Source organism: Sciurus carolinensis, chromosome 15 (genome assembly GCF_902686445.1).
Source record: "Sciurus carolinensis chromosome 15, mSciCar1.2, whole genome shotgun sequence".
Lineage (NCBI taxonomy): Eukaryota > Metazoa > Chordata > Mammalia > Rodentia > Sciuridae > Sciurus > Sciurus carolinensis.
In genome coordinates this window covers 35,352,194-35,380,123 of record NC_062227.1, presented here as the reverse complement: position 1 = coordinate 35,380,123, position 27,930 = coordinate 35,352,194, and the positions used below count along the sequence as shown (strand labels likewise).

General features: G+C 37.6%; 1 protein-coding gene across 5 annotated transcripts in view; it reads left to right on the top strand.

Annotated features, from left to right (window-relative positions):
- Znf521 (zinc finger protein 521) overlaps positions 1-27,930 on the top strand; it is a 270,000-nt gene that overhangs the window by 86,236 nt on the left and 155,834 nt on the right. The gene's annotated exons all lie outside the window — the stretch shown is intronic.

Genomic DNA, 27,930 nt, shown 5'->3' with positions numbered 1-27,930 from the left:
ATATATTATGCGAGTTAAATAAAAGAACTTAGATAATACTTAACTTGACCATCAGTTCTATTTTTCTCAAAGCAACAGAAGTGTTCCTAAGATAATGGATCCAATGCAATGACCCTGGAAGTACTTCCCACCCGACCCCAATGATAGACTATGGCTTCCCTCTCTAGTTTCATTTCTTACTAGTCTTTTCTCATCTCTGTTTTTCCTTGTGCTTTTTACTTCATCTAGAATCTTCCTTTCCTTTAACTTTATATGTGGTACCTATATGGAAATACTTTTTGCTATGGCCCTTTTATGAATGCAGTCTTCCAGCAAGCTCAATGTTTCTGGCTCATCTGACCACCTGTCTTTCTTTGAGGCTCTGTGTTCTTTGATCAGTCATTCAGTAATAACTCAGCTCTCTTCCTTTAGCCACATGCACGCTTATATTTTCCTCCTAACACTGTTCTCCTTCTCAGCAGTGTTCCTGCCATTCTTCCTTGAATTGTCCCATTCCCTTGTAATGGGGTGCCAGTATCATCTGGCCTCTGGAATCCATTTCCTGCACCCTGCCTCTGCATCAGGGGCTCTTTTCAACCCATCAGTTCCCAAGGGAAGAATCAGATGCTCTACTTCTGTCCCAGCCCATCTGAGATGCTCCATCTTGCATGCAGCTGCACACCCTAACCTGGCACAATCTATCCTTTCTTTGAATATCCCCTGTGCTCTTTTTAAGACACATGTGTTTTTCTTTGCATCATAGTTGCATTTGCTTTATGACCCTGCTAAATTGAAAAAAAAATTAAATATGGTAAAGTATATATAACATAAAATTTTACCATCTTAACCCTTTTTAAGTGTACAGTAGTGTTGAGTACATGTACATTGTTATTTAACCAATTACTAGAACTCTTTTCATCTCTCAAAACTGAAACTTTACAACTATCAAACAACTCCCATTTCCCTTCTTTCCAGTCCCTGGAAACCACATTCTACTTTCTGACTCTCACATTGACTACCTTGTATACTTCATATAAATGGAATCATGTAGTATTTGCTTTTTTTATGCTGGTCTATTTCACTTAGCAGAATGCCTTCAGGGTTCATCTGCTTTGTGTCATCTAACAGAATTTGTCTTTTTAAAAGTTGAAAAATACCATTGAATGTCTATACTACATGTTATTCATAATGTGTCCACTAATGGACATTTAGGTTGCTTCTACCTCTTGGCTATTTGGAGTAGTACTATAGCAAATGTGGATGTGCAAATATCTCTTCAAGACTGTTTCCATTTCTTTTGAGTATATTCCTACAAGAGGAATTGCTGGATCACATGGATAATCACACTAAATTTTGATATTTCATACTATGTTATGAGCCGTGAGGTTGATGACTGGATTATTTTCATTTTCTATCTTCCTAGTTTCTATCACAGAGTCTTGTACATAGTAGGTACTCAGTGCTTGCTGAATGGATGGATGAATGAAGCATTTCCTAATGTTTAATGTGAGAGTCTTGGGTATATTCAAACATCTACTTTGTTTATATCAGAAATCAAATGATGGGGAAAGGGCATATAGAAAAATATATTCATTTACTGAGTACCTACAAAGTGAGAACCTGTGAGTATTATATACTTTCTTATAAAATGGTTATATATTAATAGATGTGTGATAGGGGGCTGCAGTTTTGTGTAAATTTGAACAAAAATATTAAACTTTCCACCTTCCTTTTCATTCTGTATATAAAGAGCTATAACCCATTGACTTTCAAAATTCACAATTGTTTCCAGAATAGTGAAAGTAGCTGTTACAATAATAATTGTAAAATGTAAAGTAATCGCAAACAGGTTCATGTGCTCTGTAATGATCAGATAATGTTAGTAAAAGCAGCAATTATGTGTTCCTGGACCACACTGGAGGTGGAAAACAAGAAAAGCATATGCCATGACTGTATATTATTAAAAAAGCAATGCTTTATATTTACTTTGCACTTTAAAGTTTGAATGACCTGGCTAATAGAAATAGACAATACCCATGCTTTTGAACACATTAAAATTGCACATACAGTAAGACAAATTGCTATTTTATAGCCTTTCCACAATGTAGTAAATTTGTGCTTCTGGTTTACTTCATAATAAATTTGCATGGCATTTACTGGGGGTTTTCATTGTGCTAGTTCATTTCTTTCAAACTCTTTCTGGGGGTGGCACCACTCCATTGTGTAAGTCCAAAGGTCTACATATGAAAAGAAAGGTGAGGTGGAGAACAAATCCAAGGACAAAGGTCTATAATCAAAAAAGCTACCAAAAAAAAAAAAAAAAACAAAAAAAAAAAAAAACACTAGCAGAAAGCATTGGGTATTGTCAGAGAAGACAAGTCCATTTTTATAGTGGGCTACTCCTGTATGGAACAAGCCTGGTCCCATTTCTTACTGTGCTGCTTTTTAAAATGTCTATAAGAGATCCAGACTCATATACTTCTTGGGATATGTAGGGGAGGATGGGAAACAGGAATCCACATCCTTTGTTACTTGATATTCACTCAGGCTGGTTTATCAAAGGTACCTTGATCTGAATGTAAATTATCAGGGAGAAGGACCTTGTAAATCAACCATAACTGCAAGTCAACCAGCATCTGCCGAGAGGAAACTTAATTGGTTTTAAAAGATATTAGGCTCTGGATAAGTGAGAATTTGATTAAAAATTAAAATTATGGACAGCTATGCTGAGTGATAGCTGGTGGATATATGTCATTATTTTATTACTAGAGAACATTTTTTTTACCTGATTGATTTTGCTTGGCCCTATCAAAATGGGATTGAAATATGTTAATTTAGATAGTGTACATGTTTCTACCTTTAAGACTAAATGAATACATTCCAGTAAGTACATTATTCATAATACACTTGCCTTACTTGGTTGATTTTGTCGTATGGTGCAGACAGCCCTGGAGTCCCACAGTTATTACCTTAGTCCATGTCTGCTGGTGAAGTAGCATCTAGAACCCCAAGTGAAAAGCTTTAGTTATCATAATGGGACTTGATGCAAACCAGCATGCTGGACCAAGTTGGTTTCTGGTGCTGCTTCCAGCTTGTAAGAATGGTACTTTTCTCCAATTGCACTGTAGCAGGTTAAAGGCTATTATATGGTCAATGTTGCTGAATAGTCAACTGTGTAAAAATTATCCAAAGAGAAGTGTAAGGTGCTTGCAAATAGTTCCCCCAAATAATCTCCTTTTGAACCCTTTGGAGGTAGAGTCCAAGCCAATACTGCGTCATATAGTGACCTTAATACTGATTTCCAATCTATGTCTGCATTTCTCCAGAGGAACTGAGGAAATTATATCTTGATTATTCCTTATTAACTACATTTTTTATTATACAAATGTTGGATCTCATTTAACTCTGACTTCTTACAGCCTCACTGTATTTTAGCAAACATATTTTTAAGCACAAAATTGAAATAGAAATTTGCTTTTTCCTTATAAAAATGCAGTCTTTTAATTCAAAACAATTAAAACCCCAAATATATACAACTCTTTGAGCACGCTTTTTTAAAAGTAGATTAGATAGAATAAATATAGTCAATTTTGCTACAAAGAAGGCGAAATTAGTATAAGTCACAAAAATGATGGGTCTAATGCTTTTAAATTCCAGTTGCTTCCCTTAAATTCTTCAGAATGTGACAGCCTTTTTTCAAGATCTGCAATGTCCCAAGAATTTGGCAGTGCTCAGAAATGGAAATGTAGTGATAATTTATACTTCAGATGTTAGGAACCCTGTTACCCAGTCAGAATGGGCCTATGCCAGGAACCAACATAGTAATTTCTTGAAATACAGACCCTTGAAATTGTTGGGTTCAAAAGGAAAATTCTTTTCTGCTTTTTTCTGAGGGTTTTTCTGTTATCATAAGAGGTGTATGGATTTGATTTATGAACAAGTACTGCTGTAAATAATAAAATAATAAAATGGCATGTCAGCAAGGGATAAAGTTACGTACAGAAGTTAAAGTGAAATTAAATAACTCTCCAGCCCACTTATGAAAGTGCCTGTTGTTCTCAGTTGAGTGGTAGTAAATACTGTATTAAGAAAGTTGGTTTGTCTTATGGATAAGGTTTTTATGAATACTTAAAATGGAATCAGCACACACCCTTTAGCCATGCTGATTTTTGTTTATCCTTGCAACATATTTTGAAAGCTCTGCTCTCCTGTATAAGCCTGTAGGAAGCAGGAGCACTTGCACAGCATTTAAAACTCAGATATAAAGCATTTCCAGCACATTACAGATGCACTATGGGGGTTGAAGTTAATGTGAATGTCAGGCCAAAGTGGGAGAACTTTATAAGATACTAAGTAAGAAACTCCTGTGCCATTTACTATGAGATGAGAATAAAGAAAGAACATAGTAACAGAAGCAATTTTGCCTTCTCAGACATATCCAGGGAAAATGCCTTGTCTTAAAAGACAGAAATGACTGGAAAGTTTGTAACTGGTTTTCTGGTATATAGAATTTTATGATCTAGATTGCTTTGTTCAAGAAAAAAATATGGGTAAACAAGTTGCAATATAATACTCTGTTTTTCTGTAAAGTATTAGATCTTTGTATAATATGTGCATAATTTTTATGAATTAGAACCTGAATCATAAATAAAATGTTAATTTGTAGACACATTTAGCTGTGGAACAGATGGAAAAATAGGAATGTGTTAGAAAACTAGGTATTTGCAGAAGCTAATGAAGTTAATTGGTCTCATTTGACTACCTTATTTTCCCCAACCCCCTAAAGACTGGGCTTTTTTATTTCTTTAATTAAAAATGAGTTTGGTATGTTAATATTATAACCTTTCATATTTGCCTAGTTTTCTATATAAATGTCTTATTTATAGAACCACCCTTAGGAGTCCAGTATTAGTAAGAACATTAGTAAACTGGGAGCCGTAAGAAGGGTGCTATTGCTGTACAAAAGCTATTAGCCACATACATTGGTATAATATGTGCTTTTACACCTTATTATTACTTCCCTGTCCTGTTTCCTTTTGATTACATAGAGAAAGACCTATTTTCCTTTGGCTTTAGAATGGAACAAGCAAAAATACATGAAATAATGATCATTGAATGGAATTTAATTTTTAAATATCAGTACTTGAACATATTTTGATTGGTTAAATTACATGGTAAACTCCCTTTGAAATATCACCAGTATGAAATCAGTGAAATCACAGCCCTGAGTTAATCAATACCATGTGTGTAGATAATTTTCCCTAAATTATTCTGTGTGTAAGGAAAGGTTAAAAAGCAAAATATTTAGCTGTTCACCAAAGAGTGCTTTTTAATTAGAGCTTTATGTTTGGGCTGCCACTGTGGAATGCATGGTGGTTGTTGAATGTGCTGTTGCATGTGGCAGAGGATTCTGGGACATGGTTTCTCTAATGTCATCACTAACATATTGCATTTGTATTGATTGTCTATTATTTCAGTATATGGATGATTGAGTTTGAGCAAACTACTTAAGGTTTCAAAGGATTTGGATAATGTTACCCCATAGGGCTGGGAGTCTCTTTGACTGTTGTATTGCAAAGGGAGAAAGTCATAGTTTCAGTGCATTTATTAGGCTCCTGTTGTAAAAATAGGAACAATAAGCCATCTTTTTTAAGTTAAGAGATCTTGGAATGGGTAACTCTAATAAATCCTGGGTTTGAGAAAAATGGTACGTGCTGCAGTGCTGAAGTTGTTTATTCATCTGGAATGTATTAGAATCTTGATTAATAAGAAGACATCTGCAGTTTTACATAAAAAGCAGAGCGGGCAGTTTGGCAAATGGGACTGGAAAGGGAGAAAGAGAAAGCCAGTTCCATCGAATGCTGTTTTTTTCTTTTGACCAAGTATTGTGATTCCTATTAGTAGTGAGCAAACTGATGTTTTCCCTCTACAAAGCTGCAATATAAAAGTAAAATCTGAAGGTTTGAGAACAGATAACTACTTCAGAGATTTAAATGGTAAAGAATTTTATGTTTATCATCCTCTTTATGGAAGATCCAAGTGGAAGAAAAAATTTGTTATTTGATCAATTGATTTACATGCTATCAAAGATACATATGTGTCCTTGTGACTCCAAAATTTTTTGGAATTCATTTCACTTAAGAATTCTTTACCCTCACAATCATTTTTTAACCAAATGAAGATGCGTGATTTCTGCATAAAGTACCTTAAATTTCAGATGGCTAAAAAGAAAAATCTCTTTTGGAAGAAGTCATGGAAATTATGATGTTTGAGAGAAATCAAAACCAAAGCCTATAAAATTTGTATAATTTACCTATCAACAGGATGGATTCCTAAATGCTGGGCATTTTTCAAAAGGGAATGATAAGATCAGAGCTTATATTTGGAAGATAACATGTTTGGCAGCTAGTTTCTGAAGAATCTGGCACTCATACAGACATTAATCTCTAAGGCCAATAGGTGAAAGATTGTTATAGTCTTTGCTGAAGGCAGAAATTCATGCATATCACATTCATTCTTAAGGGAGTAAGAGGAACAGATTTTGACCAATTTAAAATATGCGTTTTAAAGAAGGACCCAAAACAAGGAAAAATAGTTTGCTTGATATCCATTCCACAGTAAAATATGGCAAACTAATCTCTGATGATAATTTATATATCTGGTATTACACACTTGCTGAAAGCTGAGGGATGGCTACTTTTGGCCACCCAGTCAGACAGATAAATAATATACAATAGATTCTAAAAAGAGACCTGCTTAAGAAAACATGTTAGATTATGTAAGTAAAAGACACCATTTATATATGATCTATCAAAATGTATAAATGCATTCTGTCATATACAACTAGTTAGAACAAATTAAAAAAAATAATAAAAAAGTAGACAAATGAAAAATGATGGAAGGGTGGAATTCCTTCAGAGTCAATAGCAGAGTTGCACTTATGTAAAGTTAGAATATAGTTATTTCTGAATATGATTACTGGTCTTCAGCCTTTCCTACCTCAATGTGTAATATTTTATTAAATTTTAGGTCAAGTTCAATCATTTTATTTTAGGAAAGACAGCAGAGATAGAAAAGAAATATGGTGTCATAAATATTTATTCTTGGTACATGAGAGATGTTTGCTAATGCAGGATAAGATAATGCTATAATACAAGGATTGGCAAATTTTATTGTGAAAGTCAAGATAGTAAATATTTTAGGTTTGGGGAGCCATATGGTTTCTGTCACAACCAGTCAACTCTGCTGTATTGAACAACTCATGCTCAATGTGTAAATGAATGAGCATGGCTGGGTTCCAATAAAACTTTATTTACAAATGCAGGAGCATTTGGCCCACAAGCTGTAGTATGCCATCCTTTCTTTAAATATATCAGTTAAGCATTTAGTAGTAGTTTCTTGATAAGTATTTGGACGTTGAAATAAAGCTTAATACTTGAATTATAAAGAAATTCATGGGATTTATCCACATGTGACAGAAGGAGATCTGTGTACATATGCCAATGCCTACAGGGTCTTACATACTTGTACTTTGTTGTTACTAATTATTGAAGTAAGTGAGTGCAATGTGTAAAGATTTTTCTGTGAAATTCTTTATCTAGAAAAAGCTAAAAAAGTACATAGGGAAAAAGGATTGTTGTGAACATCAATACAGGTTCCCAAATAATCCACACCAACTCAAATTATTTAGAAAACAATTAGATTATCTTTCCCTAAAGTTCAGATGAAGATGGTTAAACCGACACTATTGTAATTGGTAACATCATAATATATATCCAGTCTTGCTAAGGCTTTTCCCTGAGAGTCAAGACAAAAGACCCATTCCCAGCACAGAGAATGTTGTTTCTTTGCCTCTGTATTCTGTTGTGTTCTTCTTTGCCTATGTTCTCTCCAGGTAAAGTTTCATTTGCATATAGTACTGTAGGCTTGAAGGTATTGTTGCTGACCCAACACTAGTGGGGCATGCATGAGAAGCTACCCCCTACACACACACACACTCACACAAACACTCTCTCTCTCTCTCTCTCTCTCTCTCTCTCTCTCTCTCTCAAATAGGGATGCCCACTTTATTCAAATCTAGATGAACTAGAGTTATCTTTTGACATCCATTGGTGTGTTTATATGTGTATACATATGGTATCAAGATAGCTCGCTTTAATTATAAAAGCAGGCTGTGACATTGGAATAAAGGACAATTATTTCTTAAATATAGGATTCCAAACTATGATTTTCTTGCAAACAGTTGCATTTTCCAGCCACGCAGTGACAATAGTGGGATAAGTGGTGGGGAAGTTGGGAATAAAGGATGTTCTAGGGATTTCTCCTTCCTTCATCATGTGTAATTAGTGGCTGAGGCTTTTGGATCTATTTTTCTAAAGAAGTGAATGCATTTCCTTCACTCCATCATGGTTACTACCCTTTTAATTTAGGACAATGGCCATAGCCTCTTAAGTACCCTCTCTGCCTGTAGCCTTCATCCAGTCCCTCCCAGTCCAGAGGGTTCTGGTGGAGACCCATCTTTGCACACACTGAAATTCTATGCTGCCTGCAAATCAGTTCAGAGCTCTTAGTTGGTGGGTGAGTTCACCAGGATTGGGCTTCACTTCTTCCCAAATCTGATGCTCTAGTCTGTTGGTACTTAAATCAGACTACCTATTATCTCCTGGGACACTTAAAATATTCATCTTAAACCTCACCCTCTTCCCAATGTAATAGGTATTTCTAGGAGTGGGATAGAAACATCAATATTTTAAAAATGACCTCCAGGTGATTTTAATGCACAGCTAAGTTTGAGTTCTTCTATGTATTCATTTTTTAGCATCAGTGTTGATTTTCTGATCACAAATAGTTCTTTTTGTACATGTTATTTTTTCTACCTGGAATGACCAGACTTCTCCTCTTTTCCTGGAAACCTTATACTTGAGATTTAACTCAAAGAACACATCCTTGGGTGGCCTCTCTGTGTCCTTCAAGGTAGAGTTAGTGCTTCCTCCTGTTCTGCTGGGGAGGCTACTGTTTCATTCCCTTGTGTGTGTGTTCCCTAGTCATCCTCAGCAAACTGTTTAGTGTAACTATTGTGTCTTGGTCAACTTTGTATCTACCCTGCCTGGTGCTGAGTCTCACCCACAGATCAGTACTCAGAATATCACTGTGAAGTTTATGAACAGATCTGAAGAGTCATACTCAGTTGATAGTTAGGGCACAGCTGAAAATTTATTCAGTAACTCATTTGGGGAACCTTAAAATAGTCTTTGTCCCCGCAGAAGTTTAGGTGAAAAAAGAACTAGTCTGGGAATTATCATTGCTAAGCAGGGGAGTCCCGAGAATGAGCAGCACTCTGGAAACCCTTCTATGGGATGGCCAGCAGAATAAGGTCATCTGACCACATTCAAAGTAAAGATTAAGGCCAAGACTTTGGGCAAGAGAAGTGAAAAGGGGAGAGAGAAAACATCAATGATAATTGAACTGAATCCTCTCTTAGGTGGGGAAAGGAAATCAATGCTCACATCACAGTCACTGTAAGGTAACATGCTAGTAGTAGAGTAGAGGTAAGATTGGGAAATTCACCAGAAAGCAAATATTCCTTTCAGAGATGGGAGAGGGCAGTGGAGAGAAGACTAGTGCACATGACACAAGCCCAAAACAATAACTGAAACTTCAAAAGAAGATGAAACTAAATAACTTTCACTTAATTAATTATTGTTTGAACAATAGTCACTACATTCGGGGGTCTTGATAAATCTTTGCTTATAACAATATAAAAATAGAGCAGACAGATTAACTGGAGAGGGAAAAGAGAAAATAGGATAAAACAGAAAAAAAATATATAAGGGAATATGAGTTTTGTCTATTTTAGAAAGTATATTCTTTTAATTAGTTGTGGTGGTATATTCTATAGATTCAAATTAAGGGGCCTTATATATTATGGATATGCACAAAATATTCAGCAAGTGTAATAGGTTTAGAGCAACAAGCTCATTTAATAGTTATTTGACGATCTTTTTCATAAATAGCATAAGCCTTTTAAAAATGAAATATGCATATTTTAAAAAGCTCCATATGTATTGATACACATCCAAGTGAGGGTAGACACTACATTTTGTGTGCCTTTATGTCCCCCTGCCTAGCAAAATGCCTGACTGGTGAATGAATGACTAGACGCGAGCGAGGGCTCTGACGTCAGCCAGGGTGATCTGAGTGAAGAGGCCTGTTCTCCCAGCACTTGCTGATCCCACTTGGGTTGGACTTGGAACATAGGGTGCTTCCCTGCTCCGGCATCCTCCCACCTTCTTCCCTGCCTCCATCATCCTCCTTGCTGTCAAGCTTAGACCAAAACGCTCCTGAGTCCTTGAGTGACAATGGTGTGTCATTGTAGACTCATCAGTTGTAACAAATGTAACATGCTAGAGGGGAATGTTGATAATAAGGGAGGCTGTGCATGTGTGGGGACAGGAGTCATTTGGGAACCTCTGTCCTTTCTGCTCAGTTTTGCTGTGAACTCAAACCTGTGCTAAAAGAGTCTATTTTAAAAAGCAAGTGAGTTTGGAGATGCATAGTCAATGAATTATGCATCAAAAGAAGTATTTACTGATATCCCACAATAAAATTAATGGAATTTTTAAAATTCTCTGTTCCAAACAGACATGCTGAGAGTAAATAACCTTGCATAAATGAAATTGATGAAAATTGGCTGGAGCAAAGTTGATTCATTTACTTCAAAAGTACCATAGTGGCGTGTAGTGACACATGCCTATAATCTCAGCTACTCAGGAGGCTGAGGCAGGAGTATTGGAAGTTTGAGGCCAGCCTCAGCAACTTACCAGGACCATGTCTCAAAATTAAAAAGGATTGGGGGCAGAGCTGAGTGGTAGAGAGCCCCTGGGTTTGATCCCCAGTGTCACAGGAGAAAAGAAATAAAAATTACCAGTTAAAATACAGGCCATCTCCAGCTTATAAATAGGTTATCTTCCAAAAGCTTAGCTTTTTGGAAACATATAAGGTTTGTAGAAAAGGACCTCAGAATAGAGTTCTGCAGTTTGTGAACTTCACAAAGGTTCCTGACAATGGGACAGGGTGACAGAAACTCAAGTCAGTAGTACTTAGAGTCAACCAGCAGACAGGACACTTACCAAAAAAAAGTTCTTCAGTTAGGGTGCCTTTTGGAATTTCTCCTCTTAGAAGGAATTAAATTGCCTTTTGCGGCACACATAAAGATGCCTCTGGTTTGTGCTGGAGACCCCTGAACCTTGTTTAGAGGGAAATTAATTGAATGCTTAGTTTTCCTTAAGGAAGCCAGACTTGCATTTCTCTATGATTCACTGCAGAAGCAGGGATCTGGCCCCTTTCCTGTCTTTCATGGACTCTGGGAATAGAGCCTCCCTTGATCCTCTGGAAAGGAAGAACGGAGGCTGGGGAAATCTGGTGAGGGCCAGGAGTTTGCACACCCTGGCTTCTACCCCAGAGAGTGGCTGAGTAGAAGCAGTGCGGGTCTGGGTGCCTCTATGAAGCTTAAGCTCTCTCCAGTGCCAGGGGCGGTGTGTGGGAGCAGCTGTGAGAACACAAGTCTTAAAAGAATTCTTGTCTTTGGAAGTGGTGTGATAGAGGAGTGAGCGTGTGTGCATGTGCCCATGTGTGTGTGCACATACATGCTTGTGTGTTAGAACTTCTCTGGGCAGGTTGAGATCAGGATTTTGGCACTGGCAGGATCAAAACTATAGTGGGACAGCTTGAGGTGTCGGATGTGGGCAAGGTGCACGTGATCTCCTTTCTCCCCCACTACTGGGAGGAGGGAGGGAGGCCTGCAGCTTCTCAGTGGCTTGTGGTAAGGGCTCTCATAGCTGGTGAAGAGCGGGAAGGGGATGGTGCTGGGATTCATTCATCTAGCGTGCATCATTTATAAGGTTGGCATTTTGAAGCCAACGAGTGTCTATAGGTGAACAATTTCTTATCATAAACCCACAATGTTAGATGCTATGATTAATATATTCTGTTTTCATAATTTTGGGTATTAAGAAAGTCAAAGAAGGACTGTTAAGTCCACAACCTTAAATTAAGGTGAACTTCTTCAAATATAAGAAGGCCAAGTCTCATTAATTAGAACTTATTTCAATAATTAAGAAAATTTTTTTTGAAAACAAGATACTTGGAGCTCACTTGGATGTGTAATAAAGTAACAGTATTAATCAGTTGAATAATCCACATTAATCAGTACTGCCTCAAAGTTAAATTATTAATCAGCTTGATGATCTAAGCAGTCTTCTGAGGAAATGAGTTTGTCTTGGAATATAAAAAGCGATCATGGGAACGTAGGGAGAGAGAGAACACAGGCAAGCGTGAGCACGAGGACATTTGTTTCAATTTTATTTCAGTTACTTTGACACCAGCTCTTCTCTGATATAGAAGACTGAGCTTTGATAACTAATTCTTAACTGCCCTCTTTTAATTGCATCTTCTTAGAGAGAAGCTGTGTGTGAGGAAGGTATCAGTGACAGGAAAAAGCCGCTTCTCAGTCTCTTTCCTTTTTCCTTTCCCAGGGGGAACACAGTTGGTTTTCTCTGGAGGCTAGTGTATAGTATATAAGCCAAGGCCATATGTGACACTAAACAGGTTTACATTTAAGCAAGATTACCGTTCAATCTTTGCTTTGATTATTTGGTCAAACGAGACAAGAGGAAGAAAGTCATCCAACCCAGTATTGACCATTGTGAAGATTAAAAGATGGTTGGTTTGATAGAGATTTTACAGGTTTCTCCTAATAACATGGAAACTTAACCATAAGGGACAACTGAGGTCATCTATCAGAATGAAGCATTCCTAAGCCAATGTATAATCTTCCAATAATCAATGGAAACTCCACCAGGGGAAGGAATACTCGGGAAATGAAGATGGTAGCCAGGAAGTGTTACAAAAGAAACATTTTCAAAATTTCCTTTAAGCCAAGCAATGATTTTATCAACACTTGATTTGGATCCCTTTGTTAAATAAAAAATAAAAAACTGGTAAAAGCATGTTACACAATGATGGGTAGAAGTAAAGTCTCATTGGATTATATTCCTTTTCTTCTCTAGCTTTGAGGTCCTCCAGCCACTTCTGAGAGGGCTGAGATAGCTTTATGTCCAGGTTTTTTGGTTTGTTCCCTCCTGTGTTTTAGGCATACCATTTGTGTTCAAGTATAGAGCAAGCCTTCACCGCCACCCATGGCAGCTAAACAATGAGAAAAACTGAGCAAAACAAAATTTGTCATCAGTTAGTAGTTCTTAGTCTTCTCCCAGTTTAAGAATTCCTCAGTGCAGAATTTAAATCTCAGACATCTAAATAATTGAACCCTTCCCAGTAAGAAAATTATAAGATAAACTCATTTTGCAAGGAAAAAAATAGAGATAGATCGACAGATAAAACAAAATAAACAAAAGTAAAAACATAGCAATGGATATGCCTTGAAAGTGGGGGTTTAGTATTTTAGGTTGGGATTGGTATTTGGAGTCACCACCAAAATCTTTAAAATCTTTGGTTGCTTTTACTGAAGGTGTGAACGTTTTAGGGTAAAATTTTCATTTTATCCTAAAATTTTCTCTTGCATGGTTTGGCAGATGCGAAAGTTTGAGAACCTCAGAAAAATCATGTTGAAAAGACCTGCTCAGAAGAGATCACGGGGGTTGGATTTGGTTGATGACACAGGCTATTGAGTCCTTACAGAGAATTGTTTGTCTTCCGTTTTTAGATGGCTTTAATTCCTCCAAATTGCTCCTTGAATAATAGGAAAAAGGCAATTTGAATTTCAGTGACAGATTGGACATAACAGGTTGCAACTATTAGGTCTAATTTTACCATACTGAGAAATAAAATTGCCTAAACATAAACATCGATCACTGATGCAGTAAATTAATTTGTACAGAAAAAGTAGTTTAACTGCAGTGCACATTAAACATAGAAAATTTTCAAAATTACTGCTCTCTGAATTAATTTGTACACTTGTTTACTTGTTAAAAGCATGCATAAATTCTTTTTTTCTAAGGCAGTGTGGGTTGGAATCCAGTAAGAAAGAAGTATAAATAGTGACTAGGAAATACAAGAGATGTGAAAAGCACACAAACCAACCTGAATACTGAAAATATATATATATTTTTCTTTTTCTTTGTTTTTAAATGTCATTTAGAATGTGCTTTGTTTTTGGATCTGTTCATAACACCACTGAAGATGTGCACATCCCCCACCCCCATCATAACAAGGTACATGTGATGTTTTAATAGCCTTGACTTAACATTTGCTAAGAATTGGAGGTACAGAGTAATTAGAAGAGTTTTATATTTGTTTCCTGGGTGAGTTCACATTGAAAGGTTTCCTACGGCTTGAAACTGTTAACTTTATATTCCTGAACAACCTGACCCATGGATTTCTTTGTATTTAATCATTAAAAAAAAAAAAGCAGTGAACATGTTTTCATTGTTACTTGCAATTCTATTATGAGGACGGCATGGCAAAGTTTGGATAGTATCTTTTTAGATTGTTTGAGCCACCATGGAACTAGAGCTGGCAAGGCCGTGCAGTTTGATAATATCTCCTGCCTACAGTTTTCAAGGACAGTGGTTCGATTCAAATACAATTCTGATAAGTGGCAGGTTTTCGTGTCTTTAATGCCTTGACAAGGGCATCACTCTCAGGAGAGGGAGGTGAAACCATTTGGACGAGGACTCTGTCCCTGCTCCTTTGTGCTGACACACTAAGATAATGGACAATTAAGAGAGCCTTCACTGCAGGTGAAAGTATGGGGTTATCACTAGTATAAAGGAGCCCATGGGGTGCTGGGGTAGGAAGGAGAAGAGTAATGGGAATTTTTAAAAGGAGTATAAAACACACAGATGAGACGCCTAATCACCGTTCACATATTGCTCTCTTACACGTGATAATGGTGAGTGACTGGAATGTTCAGCATTGCTTGCTACACTACCCCTCCCCATGAAAAAAAAGTATATCAGGTTCATCACGTTTGACACAAAGTACTGTAGAAAACTTGTCCCTGTGCTGCCCTTCCTTTCACAGGGTAGATGTGTCCAGACACTAAAGGGATTTGCTTTTCTAGAGTCTGACTTCTAGAACCTTCCATGAGTTTTGCTTATTGACTCCTGACAGTCTAGGACAGTGATTGTCAACTTTGCCTGTAACCCCAAGGAACCCCAATCCTCATAAAGGCTGACTTAATTAGTCTGAGGAGGGATCCAGTATTTTTAAAAGTTTCTGAGATGATTTCAATGTGTGCAGAGGGTTGAGGATTATCAGTTTGTGACAGAAGATCCAGTTCCTCAGTACTCAGGTGTCCTGGCAGACTGTTTGATTATTTAATAAGTTTGAATCATGGTTTCTGTGTTGCTGTTAGAGATGATGTGTGCCGCATGCGTTCCTAACAGCTATCTTATGTTTATGTTGATCTCATGGTTTAGCATTCAGGCACATGGGGGTGAAGTTCCTTGTCTCTGAACTATTTTTCCTTACCTCCCACTCTCCTTTAGTTTCTGGGTTTTGTTTTCCCTAGTAGATTATTGGAACTTCCTCCTCCTTTGCCATCATGGCTAAATGACCAGGGGGTAGGGGCCATGACATGAAGCCTCAGGTAAAGTGTGTGGTTGCATTATCTGAAGCCAGTATGCAGCTATCACCAGCCACTTTGTAGCCAGTCTTCTGACCTTGATAGAGGTTGATGTTCTGTATGCATGTGAATTCAAGGGGAAACTTCTCATAGCAGTGAGCCCTAATAAAGGTGAGACATTCCTGAGTATTTCTAAACTGAATGCAGAAGAGGTTAACTGATTTTCTTTTGACTTAAACTAGCATTTGTCTCTAACAGTCCTGAATGACAATGGAGTGCACTGCTTCTGATAAGTATGGGTTCTCCTCAGCCTGAAGAGATTGTGTGATAAGATAAGGTGACTTGAAAAAAACCCAGAGCTTGAGGGAGTGGGACAGGAGGAGAGGGAGAGGGAAAGTGTGTTAGCTGCTTTGACTGCTAAATACCCCCTGGTAGCCTGAGATAAGACACCTTGCACTACTCAGAAGACCTTAAACAGGATGTAAATGAAGCCAATAAAAATCATTTGAGATCAAGCTTCTGTTCTACTCCCCACTCTTCCACTCTGACAGCAAAAGGCTTAATTTACTGTATGGCATGGCTCACTAACATGCCCAGCCCAGGAACTCGGGGGAGATTGATAGGAGCCTGTTCAAAGAACAAGATATCTGTAATTTCTAGAGAGGTCCATACTTGAGGCATTTAATCAGCAAGTCTAGCAAAGCCTTCCTGAGTGAAAAAAGAAAATATTGCGGATTACAGGAAGCTTCCTTCCCCTTTCCTCGCTTCCTACTCCAGATATCCATTTGCTTTGTATTTAGTTTCATGACAACCCTCTTGATATGTCTCTCAAGTGAATGCAGCCTCTATGTAGTCATCAGCAGAAGTTCAGGAAATAGACTTCTCCATGCATGACCACTGCATAATGACCTGCTCAATGACAGACCACTGTAGGACAGTGGTGTAGGTGGGTAGTTGACCATACCGTCTATGTTTGTGTAAGTATACTCTCATGTTCACACAAGGATGAAATTGCCTAGAGATGTGTTTTTCTGACTGCATCCCTGTCTTTCAGCAAGAGGTCTGACTGTGCACACTGGAAACATGACTATTTACTCAGAATTATTCATCCTAATCACATACACCCCGCTTTTATGTACTGGGAGATTTACAACTCTTTTGAATGGTTACTGTCTTTTCCTAGAAGTTTATAAGCTGCTGTTGACAAACCTTCTCTAGAAGGTGACTTACTACAGCCCATTGAGCATAACACTGAAAATATTTAAAGGTATGGAGTCCTCCTCCAAGTGAGAGGAGGCCACCAGGAAAGGATGGGGAGGCCAAAGAGATAAGGATCTCATTTTCTGGCTGTAAAAGCTGTTTCTTGGAAGAGCTGGATTTAAACTGGCTTTGAAATAAGGAGAGAAAGCCTTGCATCAGTGCAATTCTGGTACAGAGAAGCAAATGTGCAAAGGTGAGAGTGAAGTGCAACACACTCGAAATCAAGGACTTAGATGATTCAAAGGAAGAAACAATTCTGCAGTGGTTCTCAAACTTGGGAGTACAAGTGAAGACTCAGGAAGCTTATTAAAAATGGGGATGTATGAGTCCCATCCCCAAAGTTCAGAGTTAGTAGGCCTGTGATAGAGCCCGGTGTCTGCATTTTCAACAGGCAGTTCAGGTGATAGGGCACATGTGGTTAGCAGATTATACTAGGCACCGTTGTTCTGAGTCCGCCTTTGGTTTTGTTGTATAGAGCCATAGTAACAGTAATAATACTAATAATGGAATGGTGGCTTAAGGATTAGGTGAGGGGGATCCTGCTTGTGCCTCACCAGGATGAGTGGCAGGGAATGATCTAGAGGTAGGAGCATAAGGAAGGTGAAGTGGACCAGGTACCTTTTTGACTCTTCCTTTCCTTCTGCTTTTATTCGCTCATACCTGATCCAGCACCAACATGCCTCAGAGGAAAGACTGAGAGGGATCATCTACTGCTAAGGAACACGGGAGGGGTATGTGTATGTGTGTGTGATTTTCTAGCCTGGTGTCAGAAGTGACATTAAATTAAGAAATAGGTTGTCATGACTTGTGAATGGTTAGTAACAGGTTCATAGAATATATGTATGAATGTGTATGTCAACTAGAGTGAATTGGTTTTGCAATGTGAAAAGCAGTGAAGTTTTAAAAAATGAACAACGTTAAACACCATTTTCAGTTTATTCAAATAAACACAAAACTAAGGTGACTCAGCGTTTGAGTTGTTTCGTTGTTGTTTTAATGTGAAAGAGTAGGGAATGGTGGACTTGGAGAGTTTTCTGCACACAGAGTCTGGGTACTTGCCTGGGTGTGGGGATTTGAGTTTGGGTTTTAGTGATACCATTAACCACTGTTGTTATTAGTGCAGGATTATACCACTGTACTCATCCTGTTGACCTGTTTGTTCATCTATAAAATTAATACTTTTTATCCCCTAAAGGCCAAGATTCCTTACAGATCTTAAATTGTATATTTAATATAAATGAAAAGTTAGGGATGACAGCCTTTACTTTCTTTTCTGTGTAAGCTTCAGTCAAATTCACTCAATTTCTTTCTTTTGATCCCTCAAGTAGGACCCAGAGGTACGTACAGCCTATGCCAAACATCAGCTCATCTTAAGAGAGAAGAATCGAACTCAGGGTGGGAGGAGGTTTTGTAAAGATTCAGCCCTTTTGTGTAGACAATGTGAAGTCAGCCAAGACCCCAGAACTGTGCTAGTAGATTTTCAGTCTTTGAGTATTAGACACATGCTTTCACAGGGGTCATAAAAGTTAATCTTGGATGTATATAGATGTGTGTTGGTATCTGAAGTCCCTTTTACAAAGGCAAAAGTTATTGCTATAAATTTCTCTATGGATATTACCATTCAGAATTGGTGTACCTCACAAATGGAATAAGGTGGTACTTATCAAGTGCCTTACAATCTGAACAGAATTTCTTATCTTAGTATTATTTAAATCATACTTTGCACATTACAATTCCAGTGAAATTTAGTGAACTCTGCTGTTATCATATGTTTTGGGTGCCAGAGGGCCAAATGTCTACACGGATGGGTTCTCCAGCCACCTCCCCAACTCTAGCTAGCTTCATTACTGTCTTGTTACTGTGCCCTGCAGCCTTGGATTCTCTCCTTTTACATTGACTTATTACTTTAAAATTACATTAGATGTATGTAAAATGAAATGGAGGTATCACAAGGTCTTTGAGGTCTGACTGTCACTGGTATTAGGATATTTGGCAAGACATTTAATCTCAATTTTATACATACACAAAATTTAAAAAATGATGTGTACACACACACACACACACAAACACACATACACACATACACATCAGTAAAAAATAGTGTTACAGTCTTCCCCTGAACGTGTTTCATTAAGACATGATTACAGAGTTACTGGAATTAAGCAGCAAATTATTATGATTAACATTTTTATAATGAGAAATATATAAAATATTAGAAAAGCTACCTGGGCATAAATTATCTAGTCTCTTCTGAATGTTGAGTCAACTCTGGATAAAAACACTCATGCATATGTACATGGTGCACACAATTGCGACTGGTATTGGTTCCCATAAAATAAATTACTGGGGCTGTTATCAGTGATAGCATGTAGTGGGTTTGACTTCATGTTCATGTGCTTTCTAAAGGAGAGGTTCTAAGGGAGAGGAAACTGAACCATAACTGGAAGGATACCAGGAAAATCCATCAAACTGATAATCAACTTTATTTCCAGAATGACCTCTCTTTCATGTTTTGCATAATTAGATCAATGAAAGAAAAACTCTGTAAATAAAGGTATGTGATATATGATCTGTGTAGAGATATTTTGTTTTACTCTCACTAAAGTTATTTTCAGAAAACAGTTTTCAAACTGCAAAGAATGTAGGTTTCCTTTATAAGTTACTTTTATAAACCTTATCTTATTCTATCATTTGAATTACTTCAGATCTGATCTCACTTCTCAATTTTAATTTTACTTTATAAGTGCCATTGTGAAAGATAGTGATTCTCTTGAAACACTGTAGAAATTCTATTTTAATGCAGATCCCCCTCCCCTGCTTTTTAAAAGTTTGTACTAGAGCTGGAACCTAGAGGTACGTTACCAGTGAGCTACATCCGCAGCTCTTTTTATTTAGTTTGAGATAGGGTCTTGGTAGATTGCCCAGGCTGGCCATGAATTTGTGATCCTCCTGCCTCAGCTTCCTGGGTCACTGGTATGAGAGAGGCATGTGCCACTGCACCTGGCTTGCAGACCTCTTCTTATGTACAAAGTTTCAAGATAGTCCAACATCTCTGAATTTTTAATATCATGATAGCATGTACCTTCTCCTTGAAATGTAGAAAAGTAGGGAGTAGGCAAAGAAAGTACTATGAGTCTCAGCTGCTGGGTGGTTGGCTAGGTGTACTCACCAGCCATTTGACTGGCTTTTACGTCTCATCTCAACAACCTGTGTGAGTCAGTTCATGCCTTAACAAAATTAAAAATGACAATTTGCTACTTTAAGGGTTTCTCCCATATATTAGACAGGAGTGTCAAAATCAAGAACATTAAGGCCAGTTGTGTTACAATGGCAAACGAAAGGATCATTGTAATGATAACCACCCTGCAATCTTTGTAACAGCTTTTTCTACTTTAGCAAACTGTATTTATCACTTTACTGCACAATGAACCCACAGGGGGTGCTAATTGTTCATTAATTAAATTTTAGCCTTTCAACACTTTTGTATTCTCCAGTGGCCTTGTCTGCAGTGAAGTATACAGTGTGGCCTTTTAAACTGCCTAAAATTCAAGTTGACTTTACTGTTGCCACGGACACTATACATGTGAAAATCAGTTGCAGTGACCACGTTGCAGGACTATTAGATTTCCTGGTGACCCAAAGTTTTCCAGCCTTGGATCAAAGCCTCCATGTTGGAAAAATACTCAATAAAGTGTAGTTTAACATGACAAGGCATTCTGTTATGTCAGTCATTTTGAAATAGAATTTGATTTCTTTGTTAGAAAGTTCTGTTTATGGCAAGTCTTCAAAAAACCATTAACAGAAAGTTCAGAATGAACTTTCTGAGATCCGTCATTCCCTAATGAAGCTATTTCAAACTTGGTTTTCTCAGTGGAAGAATCCTCTTTACCTTATGTTTCCCCAGTGAAGAAGTTAATTTAAAAATCGCTAATGATGTACATCGTGGCACTGTGAAACTTGCTACGTATTTTTCAAAAGATGTGACTGTTTCTTTAACACCCAACAGATATATTTCATACTTGTACAAGGGATTTTTGAAGGAAAACAGAATTTGCCTCAAGGAATTTCTAAATAAGCAGAATAGTGAGTTATAGGGTGGTGATGCATTAAGGAATGTGGCTACAACACTTAGAATGCAGGCCATTCTGTGGTGGGGATTTACTCTGCTAATGAATTAATCACAACCTGCCAGTGTGTGTACCTATTAAGGAATGAGCGTCTGCATATTGATTTTCACAAGATCTCCAAGTAGCATTCACAAGTTTTTTGTTTTGTTTTGTTTTGTTTTTTTTGTGTGTGTGTTTTGGTTTATTTTTTATTTTTAAACAAAAATGCCCTAATTTAAAATTATTAGAAACTCAATACGAGAAAAGAAACAACTAAAGTATAGTTGATTTTTATTCCTTTGTGCTTTTTCCTCATTTTTCAGTTATAACTGGAAGGTAACATGGGCTTTCATAATTGTAGTTATAATTTACTACATTTCTACATCTTAGCAGTTCTGAAGTCTCTTTCATACAATGTCATATTTGACTCTAATAGTACTTTCTATGAGGCAGGCTGGGTTTATTTTCTGGTATTTTAGACAAGGAAATAAAAACTTAAAAAAAAGTAATTTCAAGAATTCAGTATCTGACTGAGCACATACATATTAGGAGATGCTTAATAAATGTTAGCTAACTAAATGGATGAACTAAATAAACAATGAATAACTGCTTCAGAAGGTCTTTGTGGTACAAGGAAATATAAAAACACAAGAATATATAGTAACTAATGAGTGCCCTCTGACTTAAAATAGTAGAGAGAAAAAAAAGAAAAGAAAAGAAAGCAGAGCCAGGAGATCTACTCAGGTGACGCCTGTCATTATTAAAGGGAGATAGACATGTTAAATAGCTTAGAATGCTCAGTCACAGCACTGCAAACAGATGTGTGATACACGATTGCCTGTTACTGAGCTCCGAGAGGTTGGCGCTTATCATTAGTTATATACATTTTTAAGTGAGCCAGAAGATCGAAAAGTAAAGCAGTTCTCAGCCCCCACATAATTGGAAACCACTTTTCCTTCTGTCTGGCTTCCGTCTGGATTTCCGTGAGGGAGACGATGACTGTTCTTTCAGTGTTTCACGTCAGCTTTTTCCTCTGATTTGAGAGGTGGAGTTAAGTGTAAACTGCTTAAGAATGCACTGTTTTCTGTTTAATTTGGCTGCAGAAGATGGAATTCATTGAGCTCCGTCTGTTCAAATGAACTTTAAGCAACAGCAAGCAAAACATTTGTCCTTCTCTCTGCACACGCAGGGCAAATGTGCCTGTGAAAGACAGCACGGATGTAAAGCCTAGGATTACCCAAGGAGAGCAGTGGAGGAGTGCTAACAACTTCTTATCTCTTGCATTGGCTCATCTGAAGTGTTAAGGGTTTGGGGGGAAAAAGTGAACCTCTTTTTTTACTAGGAACTATTAAAAGAAAAAAAAAAGTAACCTCTGAGCTCTGATATCTGGAATTCATCTTGAGACTGAGTTAAAAAAATGTACACCACCAATTCCCAGTTCCCACAGCTGCTGTCATTAATGGGTGACCACTCTTTTTCCCCATAACCTAACTGTTAATGCATTTAATTAGTCCTTCCAGAACCATTTGGAATATTGCACAATTTAAAAGCATCTGTGAATTATAAATAATTTTAAAGTTCACATTTCTCTTTTGAACACCCAGTAAGGAGTATTCATTTTCAAGTAGTTAAGTAAGTTATACAGTATAGGAGTGAATTTAATGTGGAGTTGTTGGTTTAGAAAAGTGAAACAAAGCAAAAAGAAGTACAAAAGTTAAATATTACTAAAGTTCCAGTTTTTTTTCTAAAATGTTGACATTTCTATTGAGAATGAAGGGAAGCAATCGTGCAAGAATGCATAATGGTTTATTTGGAATGACCTTATCCCTTAGCAATTTAAATCAATGCTCTAAAAATGTATTGCATAATTTGGTTGGGAGATTTTAAATATGATGAAGTAGAGTCATTACTGTGATAGCACTGAAGTAACACGACAAATACCTTTTTGAAGCTCTGTCTATTAAACACATTTCAAAATACTATTCTCTTTGGCTGGACATGGTGGCACTCATCTGTAATCCAAGTGACTCAGGAGGCTCAGGCAGAAGGATCGAAAGTTCAGAGCCAGCCTCAGCAACTTAGCGACGTCCTAAGCAACATAACTCAAAATAAAAAAGGACTGGGATGTAGCTCAGTGGTTGAAAGAACCTGTGTTCAATGGTACCAAAATAAAAACAAAAACATTCTCTTTGAATAATGCCTAACTTCTCCTAGCATTCCCACACATCTGTATGTTTCCCTCAGGATTCTCAGCTTCTGATAAGGAGGTTCAGGTATCTAATGAATGAAAAAAGCACCATCAGCAAGGAAGTTCAGGACTCCAACAGCCTGCTGGCAGAAATAAAGACTCATCTAAGGGAAGGAGGGGCACCTGGAAATGTGTTTTCGTTTTATGTTTTAACCTATTGTTTGACACTTTAAAAAAATAATCTACACAATTAACTTATTATAACATTAAATAATGCCATGATTGTATTGTATTGCTCATGTTTTAAGGGTAATTTCAAAATTATATACTTGGCTTCAGAATTACATAGAAACATACTCATTACAAGGTAACCTGTCTGTAAAGACTCAAGATTATATCCTGTGTATGATAATTTAATACTTGGAATGTAGTCAGCAAGAATTTATGGCCCATTAATTTTTAGATATCACCAACTATTTATATTTTATTTGCTTGCTGACTGTATATACAACTGTGAATGCATAAGGCGCTGTAGATTTCCATTGGGCCAATCTTTATAACTAATATTCTAGGAGTTCCATTAAAGGAAAGAAAATGTTAGAATGTGTTTGTACTGTATACACAGAAGCTTGCACATGGAAACAGAAATGCATGCAATACATATAAATCTTTTTGTTTACATATGCAGCTTTTCTTCCAGCAATGATAAGGTGCCCTAGAAACATTCACTAATCTTTGTAACACCCCAGAGGGTAAGTAGCGAGAATTATTATCTTCATATTGCAGGTGAAATACTTAGGTAGGGGCAGATTAAATGACTTGGCCAGGTCACTCTTGAAGTCAGTTATGAAGCTAGAAATAAAACTCCAGACTCTTGACTTTTAGTTCTTATTCTGAGTCCCGGCACTCCTGCAAACAGATGGACCAGGCCTGTCGGTGTCTCTGTTTCTTTTCCTCACTTGAAAAGTAACCACTGATGTAAATCCTGCCCCTGTTAAAGAACCTTGCTGTGTGGCACTTGCACACACATGATACTGAGTCCCCGATGAGTACTTAAGCGAGTACTCTGCCGGTGCGATGAATGAACTCAGGTAGCACAAGAATATCAGAGTCAGCTTCTCACCCAGCCCTGTGAAGAGCTGGATGTGTCAGAAGTTTCCATAACTTCAGACACTTGGATAATTTCCTTAGCTTCTAAAGTGATTCAATCCACTCTGTTACTTCAGATTCTCCTTAATAATTCCAGGTTGCCAGTATTGTTGGAGTCAACACTGGAAGGCTTGGTCCCTGTCCTCAGGAGGTGTGTATCTTACACTAAGACCTGCTTAACGATAGAAAATAAGCATGAGCATTGCTTCTAACCCTTCTGCACCCACCCTCTTCCTCCTCTTTTGGTCCTATCACTTTTCTATCAGCTGCTTCAAGTAGACTTGAAAACCAAAGTGTGGCTGGGACCCTCGGCATTTTGCTTCCACAACAGCAGGCTAAAATCTGAGACTATAAGGCCCAGGGTTGAGGCCAGGGTGGCCTTGCCGAGTGTGCTTGTCCGTTCATCTGCAGCAGCCAGGATAAGATGATGCCCAATCTTCGCTGACTCCTCCCGGGCTGGTGCATGAGGGGCTGGTAGCTCACATCACAAAGGTACTTTGTGCTCTGGTGCCTTTTTTTCTGTGGAAGAACTCCGAGTATGACTTCACTTTTCTGTTCGTGAGCACTTTCCCCCATAAATATGACCGAACAGGTGTTGCTCTGCTGCTAACTGAGTTTCCAGCTGTCCTCCTCTGACACAGACCCGGCAAAATCTGTTGTTCCGTCCTTTTAGGCAGATTGGAGAGCCATCGAGCCTGAGATGGAGGTCTTCCTTGCAGGATATGGCCGTTTTGATGCCAGAAGATGGTCGGGAAAGCCTGGCTGGCTAACAAAGGCAGGCCTTCAGCGGCTGGGTGTAGTTCCAGTTCTGCATCCCCCTTGGCAGGAGCACAGAGGCCGCTGCAGTGTGGCCAGCCAGCAAAATTAGGAAATAAGAACCTCTTTTATTTACTCAGGCTGCTGAATCATGGGCATTCCTGTCTGCTTGGAGAAAAGTCAGGCGGCTCTACTTTCCACGGAAAGTCTCAGGAGTGTTTGAGACTTTCATCTCGGAGTGTTCACACACTTGTTTTAATGTGCTTTATGGAAATGGTGAAACTCAGCAAGTACAGTTGCTGTAGAAAAACATCTGCACTAACTATGCACACACATTTGCATCTTTAAATAGACGTTTAGGCTGGGAAGCTGGTTTCCAACAAAGTTTTTTCTTTTTTCTTTTTCTGTTTTTTTTTTTTTTTTTCCAGTTCTCTGAGAGTCAGCGAGTGTGAAGTGACTGATTCCAAAAATTAAAATTTAACATGGACATGTTAAGCACTTCACATTGAAATGCAGAAAACTTGCCATAACACAGAAAGACAGTCCCCCTAAGTAGCACTTAGTGAGTGCCGAAGGGGAAAAAGTTCAAGTTGATTCAGAAACCAGAGTTGAAAGAATTCTTCATGGTTCTTCCATGTGTAAAAGAGAATTTGAGATTGTTTAAATCTATATTAGCTATTTAAACATAGCTTACATTGTGACTGCCAGAAAACTTAAGTTAGTGGGAGTGGGTCACTTCTTAGGCAGATGTTACCAATGGTTGGCAGAGATGACACCACCATGCAAGTGTTAGGAGGGTCTGGCGCCCTTAGAATGTGGACCAAACCTGCTAGGCATTCTGTGATTGAGTTTTTATGCATCCCTGAGAGAACAGTTTCATTATTAGTACTGGCAAATAACAGAAAGAACAATGAAGTTATGTCATTTGCAGGAAAATGGATGGAACTAGAGAACATTATGTTAAGTGAAATCAGTCAAACTCAGAAACTCAAGGGTTTTCTCTCATGTGGAAGCTGGAAAGGAAAAAAGAAAAGAGTGGTTGGGGGAGGTTTTATGAAAATCAAAGGGAGATAGTAGAATAGAGGAAAAGGGACCAGGGGAAAGGAGGGAGGGGGAAGGGGAAGAGGTAATACTGGGAATGATATTGGCCAAATCATATGGTTTTATTGTGTGCATGTATAAATATAATGCACCAATAAAAAACATGGGAAGAATAGTATTGGCAAATAAGGTTTTTACAATTTAGAGTGTAAAGCAGAAAATCAGCCTTTCAGGAAGCTTTATTTTTTTCCAAAATAGCATTCCTTGCTTCTGCTTAATTCATTCTCCCCCTTTCCCTCAGCCTTATAAATTCTGTCATCTATTTCTATGTATTTCCATTACAGAGACAAGTAATAGGGACAAGAGACAGGGAAGAAAACATTTCCAGCTTTCTTGAATCCCAGTTAAGAACTTGATCCTAACCTTCAGTTCACTTGACATGTCATCGAAATTTACAAGCTTAAGAGAACAGTTATGTAATAGGCATAGTCAGGCATGGACCACAGACAAGAACCTGATTTAAACATGGTGTCAGGGACTGCACACTTTTTATAATGGTCCATTGCTCTATAATTCTTTATGCATTTGTATAGTAATATATCATGCCTAGACAGTCTACAATTTAATGATAAATTCACTTGCTAAATTTTCAAGCTTAATAGTTATTTCCTCCCAGTCTAGATGCATGACAAATTCTGATTCAGTGTTTTCCCCAAAATGTACAAATGAGATGATGTGTTTGAAAATATTTTAAGTGAAACAGCAGGATTTAAGCATAAAAGATAAATGTGAAGTGTGATAGGTTTTTATCTAGAATACTGAGCAGATTCAAGAAATAGTAATTTTTTAAGTAAGGGGAAATATTGGAAACTTTGGTTTGGTTTAGGGATACCAGTTCTAGGGACATAACACCATTTTAAGAAAAAACTAGATTTTCATAGGGTTTGGAGGTTTTAGATTTTTAAAAAATGTTTTTCTGTGCATTGTGTGATGAGGTAAGTTTATCTGCATGTATTCTTGATGCAATCATTTTAAATATGGATCGCACTTGCAATTATCAAGCCCTTTCTTAGGCTGGAAGCATGTTGGATTATGGAGTCATATAAATGAGGATGCAAAATCATGTGGTTTTCAACTCGTATGGCGGAGCTTTGTTGCAGCGGGCAGGGATCCAGGAATGGTGTTTGGTTGTTTTCTCAGGGTGAGAGGGTTGCCATCTGGCATTGATAGTGAGAAGGTCTTGTCATCAGTTTCTAGATGCAGGAAAGGAATGATCCTCATCTGTTTCCTGTGGATAAGGAAGAGGCTGACAATCTAGTAAAATCTTGTTACCTTAAAGAAAGCAGACGTGGAATTCGTTTCATAATGCTTGCCAGTTTCTGCTTTTATGTTCATCATTTCGCTTGCTAGTGAACTTTAGTCTTAAAGAATTTAAAAACTTTCATTATCTGATTTTCACTGACTACTCTTGGAATAGTCTAATAATATTCTAATTGAACTCATTATTCTAACAGAAACATTTTCCTCACTAGCTTGACTCCACAGTCTTGTCTTTTCTATACTTCTGAAAAATCTTGCTGCCTTTGGAGGATGAATGCTTTTAAAATTTCTTCTGATCTTGAGTGATAGGTTGTTTTGAAAAGCAAAAAGGTTGTTTCACAACCTGTTTTGAGAAAGTCTTATTTTCCGCTTGGATATTAAGAAGGCAAGAGAAGTAAGAGTGCACGTTTGCTAAGAAACATAGTTTTTAAGAAACATCCTAATACAAATATAATGTAGAGTACCTTTATGGATAACTTATGAAGTTTATATCTGGCTTGCAGTCTTGTTTGTCTTCTCTTTGTTACTCATAAATCTTTCAGCATTTA